This window comes from Eurosta solidaginis, chromosome X (genome assembly GCF_040869045.1).
Source record: "Eurosta solidaginis isolate ZX-2024a chromosome X, ASM4086904v1, whole genome shotgun sequence".
Lineage (NCBI taxonomy): Eukaryota > Metazoa > Arthropoda > Insecta > Diptera > Tephritidae > Eurosta > Eurosta solidaginis.
In genome coordinates, this window is record NC_090324.1 from 122,674,120 (window position 1) to 122,682,371 (window position 8,252).

General features: G+C 33.4%; 1 pseudogene; it reads left to right on the forward strand.

The window, feature by feature from the left end:
* Window positions 1–6,441: 6,441 nt before the first annotated feature.
* On the forward strand, window positions 6,442–7,270 carry LOC137235407 (ATP synthase subunit a-like; annotated as a pseudogene).
* The last annotated feature ends 982 nt before the right edge of the window (window positions 7,271–8,252 follow it).

Below are 8,252 nucleotides of genomic sequence, written 5' to 3' on the forward strand. Positions count from 1 at the left end.
AAATGATCCAATTCAAGGGTTTAAAGATAGGCTAGAACTACTCGAAGACGATTTGCGTGATGAAACCGGTAACGTGGTCGTCGCTGGAGATTGTTGAGTGGGGAATGCCCCAGACTAACTCCAGAGGAAGGCTGGTGCTAGAAATGGTTGCCCGACTTGGATTGGTCATTCTGAATACCGGCACGACCCCGACATATCGGCGACCAGGCTTTGGACACTCTATCCCTGATATTACATTAGTATCGGAAAACCTGCTGTCAAAGGCGGCTGGATGGAGGGTGATGGAGGATCTCACGGGTAGTGACCATAACTACATCACCTTCCATCTTAATGCAAAGTTCTCCGCTTTTGGAAAAGCGAGCGCACGACAGATAGTCGACAGTGCCGAAGCGGCAAACGCTATGGTAGAAGCCACCATGCGTTGCCTGAGCCACGCATGCAAGACCTCAATGCCACGAAAAGGGCCTAGGAGAGGTAAAAAACAAGTGCACTGGTGGAGTAGCGAACTACGCAGGGTATGCCACAGAAAGCGAAGGCTGGCAACCCGCGCACGCAGCAGGCCTGAGGCGCTAGAGCATGCGGAAGCATACAAAAGAGCAAAAAAGGTTCTCTGTGCCGCCATAAAGCAAAGCAAACTTGATAGCTGGAAAAAGTTTTGCAAAGAAGTTGATCGGGATCCTTGGGGACAAGGGTATAAAATAGTAATGCGGAAATTCCGCCCACCGAACCAAACTATGGATGAGGGAAAGATGCGAAGTATAGTAGATGCCTTGTTCCTCACTCGCACAAGGAGAGAGGGTGACCACGTCACCCACGAAGACCACGACGTGCAGCCGTTCAGTGAAGGTGAGCTAAAAGCGGCCCTACACAGAATGGAGCCCGGTAAAGCGCCAGGACCAGATGGGACACCAGCTGAAGCAATAAGACTGGCTGCTAAGAGCAGTCTTGAGCTGCTGCTTCATATGTATAATAAAGGCCTGGAAGCCAGGATCTTTCCTACAAGGTGGAAGACAGCGCACCTCGTGCTAATCCCGAAAGGCAAGGGAGACCCGAACTCCCCGTCATCTTTTCGACCATTATGCATGCTCGACACGGCCGGGAAAATGATGGATATAAATAAACCTCCTTAAATGGCGGCTGATAGCAGCCATTGAAGATGGAGGTGGTCTGTCCCATCGGCAGCATGGGTTCCGGAAAGGTCACTCGACAATAGATGCCATAGCCGAGGTTATAAATGCGGTAAGGAAACTGCATGTCACCAAGCTAGGCCGGTTGTCTTACTGGTCACGCTGGACGTGAAAAATGCTTTCAATTCCGTCAGGTGGGACGACATGCTCGATGCGCTGAAACACTCTTTCAAGGTACCTCCTTATCTACTAGCCATATTAAGGGACTACCTAAAAGATCGCTGGCTCACGTACGAAACAAATCAAGGTCAGAGAAAGGTGAGGATAACAGGCGGAGCAGCCCAGGGATCGGTGTTAGGTCCCGACCTCTGGAATGCTCCGTATGACAGCCTCCTTCATTTGCACATGCCAGAAAGTGCTTTTCTTGTCGCTTTCGCAGACGACGTGGCTGCCGTCATTACAGCACGGAACAGCGAGCTGGCGTAGCTTAAATTAAACCAAGTAATGCGCAGTGTAGATAGATGGATGAGTGACCATGGACTTCAGCTCGCGACAGCGAAAACTGAGATCTTTATCCTCACGAAGAGACGAATTCCCACCATTATGAATATGATGGTTGGAGAACAACAAGTACAAACACGCAGCTCCACTAAATACCTTGGGGAGAGGCTAGATAGCAAACTAACCTTCTCGGAACACTTTCAAGGAGCCTGTGAGAAAACTGCACGGACCATAGGATACTTAAGTCGACTAATGGCAACACAGGCGGGCCAAGGCCATGTATAAGAAAGCTGCTTGCTTCTGCTTCGGATTCTATACTCTTGTACGGTGCAGAAATTTGGGAGGATGCAATGAAATTCCGAAAGTATCGAGCAGCTATTACTTCTGTCCAACGCAGAGGGGCGCTACGAATTGCCTCAGCTTACCGCACCGTATCCGCAGACGCAGTTCTTGTTATTGCGGGAACCATACCGATACATCTTCTCGCTGAGGAGAGGAAATCAATTTACCACCTCCGAGGAGAAGTACGTAGAGATGTTGCTGCGGCGCAGGCGCGAAAAGAATCTATCGGACGCCGGCAACAGCAATGGAGCTGCAGTACTGCAGGCAAGTGGACCAGGGAACTGATTCCCGAGCTGGAGCCATGGTTAGAACGGCCACATGGAGAGGTCGACTTCTACCTGACACAGTTTTTAAGTAGCCACGGCTACTTCCCGGAATACCTCCACAGGATGGGCAAGGTTGAAAATCCGAATTGCCTATACTGTGGGCTCATAGACGACGTACGCCACACCTTTTTCGAATGCGATCACTTCGCACGGCAACGAAAAAGAGTGGAAGTAACACTAGGCGACCTATCCCCGGGCAGTGTCACCCATAAAATGACCTGCGGAAATAACATATGGGACATGGTCAGCAGATATGGAAGGAATATTCTCCTCGATAAACGGCAAGATGGTTGCTTAGCCCAATAACGTGAGAGTAGCCAAAGAGCTCACGTAGCGCGCTTCCGTACCCGAAGTTATGCTAAACGCGGTCCCAGGTGCGGAAAATGCGCGGGCCGTGGGAGTTTAGGTTTTAGTGGGTAGCCCACTAAGAAAAAGAAAGGGAGTCCTACACTCGGAGTGGCTCGCTGCTACAGAGAGTAGCACCGAGGCTTAGCAACCCGGTTAGTGCATAAAGCATTTCCTCCTTCCACGTAGCAAAAAAAAAAAAAAAAAACAAAAAAAAGTAGAAACTCCTTATATTATTGTAGGTCAAATTTTAACAATTATTTAATTTTTATACTATATTATAAATCCCATAATTAATAAATGATGAGATAATTTAATCAAATAGTTAATGAGCTTGAATAAGCATATGTTTTGAAAACATAATATAGAAAAATACTTTCAATTAACTTTACTTAACAAAATTAATTAAATAAAATTTAATAACAACAACTTAAACCCAATAAAAAATAATAAATAATTCAAAGAAATTGGTAAAAAACACTTTCAAGCTAAATATATTAATTTATCATAACGGAAACGAAGTAAAGTACCACGAACTCAAATAAATAAAAAAGAAATAAATATTAATTTTAAATAAAACACAAAATTAAATAAATCACAACCTAAAAAAATAACTCTAAATAATATTCTTATAAATAAAATTCTAGAATATTCAGCTATAAAAATTAATGCAAACCTACCTCTTTTATATCCAACATTAAACCCAGAGACTAATTCAGATTCACCTTCAGCAAAATCAAAAGGTGTTCGATTAGTTTCAGCTAAACAAATACAAAATCAAATTAAACTAAGAGGTAAAAAGTTTACTAAAAATCAAAAATATTTTTGATAATAAAAAATTGAAAAATATTATATCTTCCAATTAAAAAAACAAAAGACAATAAAATTAAAACTATTCTAACTTCATAAGAAATTGTTTGGGCAACTGCCGTAATCCCCCTAATAAAGCATAATTAGAATTTGAAGATCAACCAGCAATTATGATTCTATAAACACCTAATCTAGCACAACTTAAAAAAAATAATAAACCTAAATTAAAAGAAAATAATTTTACGAACAAAGGCATACAAAATCAAACAACTAAAGAAAGAATAAAGAAAAAAATTGGAGAAAAATAATAAGAAATATAATTAGATAATAAAGGATAAGTTTGTTATTTAGTAAATAATTTAATTGCATCACAAAAAGGCTGAGGAATTCCTAATAAACCAACCTTATTTGGACCTTTCCGAATTTGAATATACCCTAATACTTTACGTTCCAAAAGAGTCAAAAATGCAACTCTCACTAAAACACAAATAATTAAAATTAATTAACCACCTAAAGTCAAAAACAATTCAAAAATAAACAAGTACTATTTGTAATTAAAAATTACATCTATAAATTTTCAATTTAATGCACTAATCTGCCAAAATAGTTAATTAAATTATATTAATAAAATTCACATAAATAAAATATAATTATTTTAATAACTGGTCCTTTCGTACTAAGATATTATAATGTATTAAAGAGAGAAACCAACCTGGCTCCCGCCGGTTTGAACTCAGATCATGTAAGAATTTAAAAGTCGAACAGACTTATCATTTAAGCAACTACACCTAAAATTATATCTTAATCCAATATCGAGGTCGCAACCTTTTTTATCAATAAGAACTCTCCAAAAAAATTACGCTGTTATCCCTAAAGTAACTTGTTCTTTTAATCATTAATAATGGATCAATAAATCATAAATAAATGATGAAAATTAATTAAAAGTTAATTAAATTTTAATATCACCACAATAAAATAATCTTAAAAATTAAAATAAAATAAATCCAAAAAATAAAAATTTATAAAATTATAAAGATTTATAGGGTCTTCTCGTCTTTTAACAAAATTTTAGCTTTTTTACTAAAATATAAAATTCTATAATAAATTTATATGAAACAGATTATACTTTATCCAACCACAATACAAGCCTTCAATTTAAAGACTAATGATTGTGCTACCTTGGCACAGTTAAATTACTTTTTTAACAAAATAAAATAATTTAATTTTAAATTTTATATTTAATATTAATAAATAACTATATTTAATAATTAAAATTAAATTTTTATTTTTTTTTTTTATTAATTAATTATTTTCAAATGAATAGTCTAATATAATAATTAACTTCCCACAAAAATTATTGTATGAGCTCATCATATATTTACAGCAGGAATAGATATAGATACACGAGTTTATTTCACTTCAGCAACTATAATTATTGCTGTCCCTACAGGTATTAAAATTTTTAGTTGATTAGCAACATTACATGGAACTCCATTAATATATTCTCCAAAAATATTATGATCTTTAGGATTTGTATTCTTATTTACTGTTGGAGGGTTAACAGGAGTAGTATTAGCTAATTCATCAATTGACATTATTTTACATGACACTTATTATGTAGTTCCTCATTTCCACTATGTTTTATCTATAGGAGCAGTTTTTGCTATTATAGCTGGACTCATCCATTGGTATCCTTTACTTACAGGATTAACCTTAAACCCTATTTCATTAAAAACTCAATTTTTAATTATATGTTTAGGTGTAAACTTGACATTCTTCCCTCAACATTTCCTAGGTTTAGCAGGAATACCACGACGATATTCAGATTATCCAGATGCCTATACTACGTGAAATATCACCTCTACAATTGGTTCATCTATTTCATTGATAGGAATCTTATTATTTTTATTTATTATTTGAGAAAGTATAATTTCTAAACGAATTGTTTTATATCCTATACAATTTAGATCTTCAATTGAATGATTCCAAAATACTCCTCCAGCAGAACACAGATATTCTGAATTACCTTTATTAACTAATTTCTAATATGGCAGATTAGTGCAATGGATTTAAGCTTCATATATAAAGATTTTACTTTTATTAGAAATTGAGCCACTTTTAGATTTCAAGACAGTGCATAATAATAGAACAATTAACTTTTTTTCATGATCATACATTAATAATTCTAGTTATAATTACAACATTAGTTAGTTATTTAATATTTATATTATTCTTTAATAAATATACAAATAGAAATTTATTACATGGACAAACCCTTGAAATAATTTGAACGATTTTTCCAACAATTATATTACTATTTATTGCTTTCCCATCACTTCGATTATTATATTTATTAGATGAAATTAATGAACCAGCAATAACATTAAAAAACTATTTGACATCAATGATACTGAAAATATGAATATTCAATTTTTTTAAATATTGAATTTGACTCATATATAATCCCAACAAATGAAATAATTAACAATAATTTTCGATTATTAGATGTAGATAATCGAGTAATTTTACCTATAAATTCACAAATTCGAATTTTAGTTTCAGCAGCAGATGTTATTCATTCATGAACAATTCCTGCTCTTGGTGTAAAAATTGATGGAACACCAGGACGACTAAACCAAGCTAATTTTATAATTAACCGTCCTGGATTATTTTTTGGACAATGTTCCGAAATTTGTGGAACTAATCATAGTTTTATACCTATTTTAATTGAAAGAATTCCTTTAAAAAATTTTATTAAAGGAATTAATAATTATAATTCATCATAAGAAAGCAAGTATTGGTCTCTTAAACCACTTAATAGTAAATTAGCAATTGCTTCTAATGAATTTAATAATAAAATTATTTTATAATAAAAAATTAGTTAAATTTATAACATTAGTATGTCAAACTAAAATTATTAATAAATTTTAATATTTTTTAATTCCACAAATAGCTCCTGTTACGTGATTAATATTATTGTTGGTATTTTCAATTGCATTTATTATATTTAGAATTATTAATTATTATTCATTGATTAATCAAACATCTAAATCTAATTATTTAAAAAATAAAATAATTAATTCGTTCAACTGAAAATGATAACTAATTTATTTTCTGTATTTGATCCTTCATCAAGAATTTTAAATTTATCATTAAAATGATTAAGTTAATTTATAGGACTATTAATTATTCCATCAACTTATTGATTAATTCCTTCTCGATGAAATATTATATGAAAGTTTATCTTAATATCGCGGGTTCGAATCTTATCTTAATATCTTTACACAAAGAATTCAAAATTTTAGTAGGACCAAAAAGTTACTCAGGATCCACTTTTATTTTTATTTCTTTTTTTTTAATAGTTTTATTAAATAATATTATAGGATTATCCCTATATATTCTTACAAGAACTAGACATTTAATTTTTACATTAATAATAGCATTACCTTTATGAATGTGTTTTATAATTTATGGCTGAATCAATAATAGTCAACATATATTCACTCATTTAGTTCCTCAAGGAACACCTTAAATTCTAATACCATTTATAGTTTGCATTGAAAGTATTAGTAATATTATTCGACCAGGAACTTTAGCAGTACGATTAACTGCTAATATAATTGCTGGTCATTTATTATTAACTTTATTAGGAAATACAGGACCTTCTATTAATAATGTAATTATAATATTATTATTAATTAGTCAAATTGCACTATTAATTCTTGAATCAGCAGTTGCAATTATTCAATCTTATGTATTTGCAGTATTAAGAACTTTATATTCTAGAGAAATCAATTAATTTATTTTATAAAATAAAAACACATGCAAATTATCCATTTCATTTAGTAGATTTTAGTTCTTGACCTTTAACAAGAGTTATTGGAGCAATAACTTCAATATCAGGACTAGTAAAATGATTTCATCGATATGATTTTTCATTATTTTTATTAGGTAATATTATTACAATTCTAACTTTTTATCAATGATGAGATATCTCATGAGAAGGAACATTCCAAGGACTTCATACATTACCTGTAACATTAGGATTACGATGAGGAATAATTTTATTTATTTTATTTAATAATTTGGGAAAAATTTATACAACGTGACATCAGGACGGACAAGGCGACAGCTGTTTCGATTATACCTTGTAAATCTCTTCAAAGCCTTTTCTCCCGGGAGTGGGAGTCGAACTCGCACCCCTACGATAGTTGAAATGGTTGTAAACGCATTCAGATACGTCATGCCTGTTGTGAAGTCTTTCCCAATTGCCTTCTTTATGCATATTTTAATCTTTTACACATTGCATACTTCGTATGCAATTATGTGTTAAAGCTATGCTTGGTACGGCGGTTTTCAAAGAAACTTTGGTTTTTGTTGCTGTTTTCGTTCTATTTATAGAACTACAACGAATTAACCAATTTTGTCTGTTTGTATGATTTTTAATAATCGGGGATTGCCCATATTGCTTTTTTTTTTTTAAATGTATGAAAACATTTATTTGAAGCAATTTTTTAATTTTATAATTTATTTAATAATTTGGGAAAAATTTATACAACGTGACATCAGGACGGACAAGGCGACAGCTGTTTCGATTATACCTTGTAAATCTCTTCAAAGCCTTTTCTCCCGGGAGTGGGAGTCGAACTCGCACCCCTACGATAGTTGAAATGGTTGTAAACGCATTCAGCTACGTCATGCCTGTTGTGAAGTCTTTCCCAATTGCCTTCTTTATGCATATTTTAATCTTTTACACATTGCATACTTCGTATGCAATTATGTGTTAAAGCTATGCTTGGTA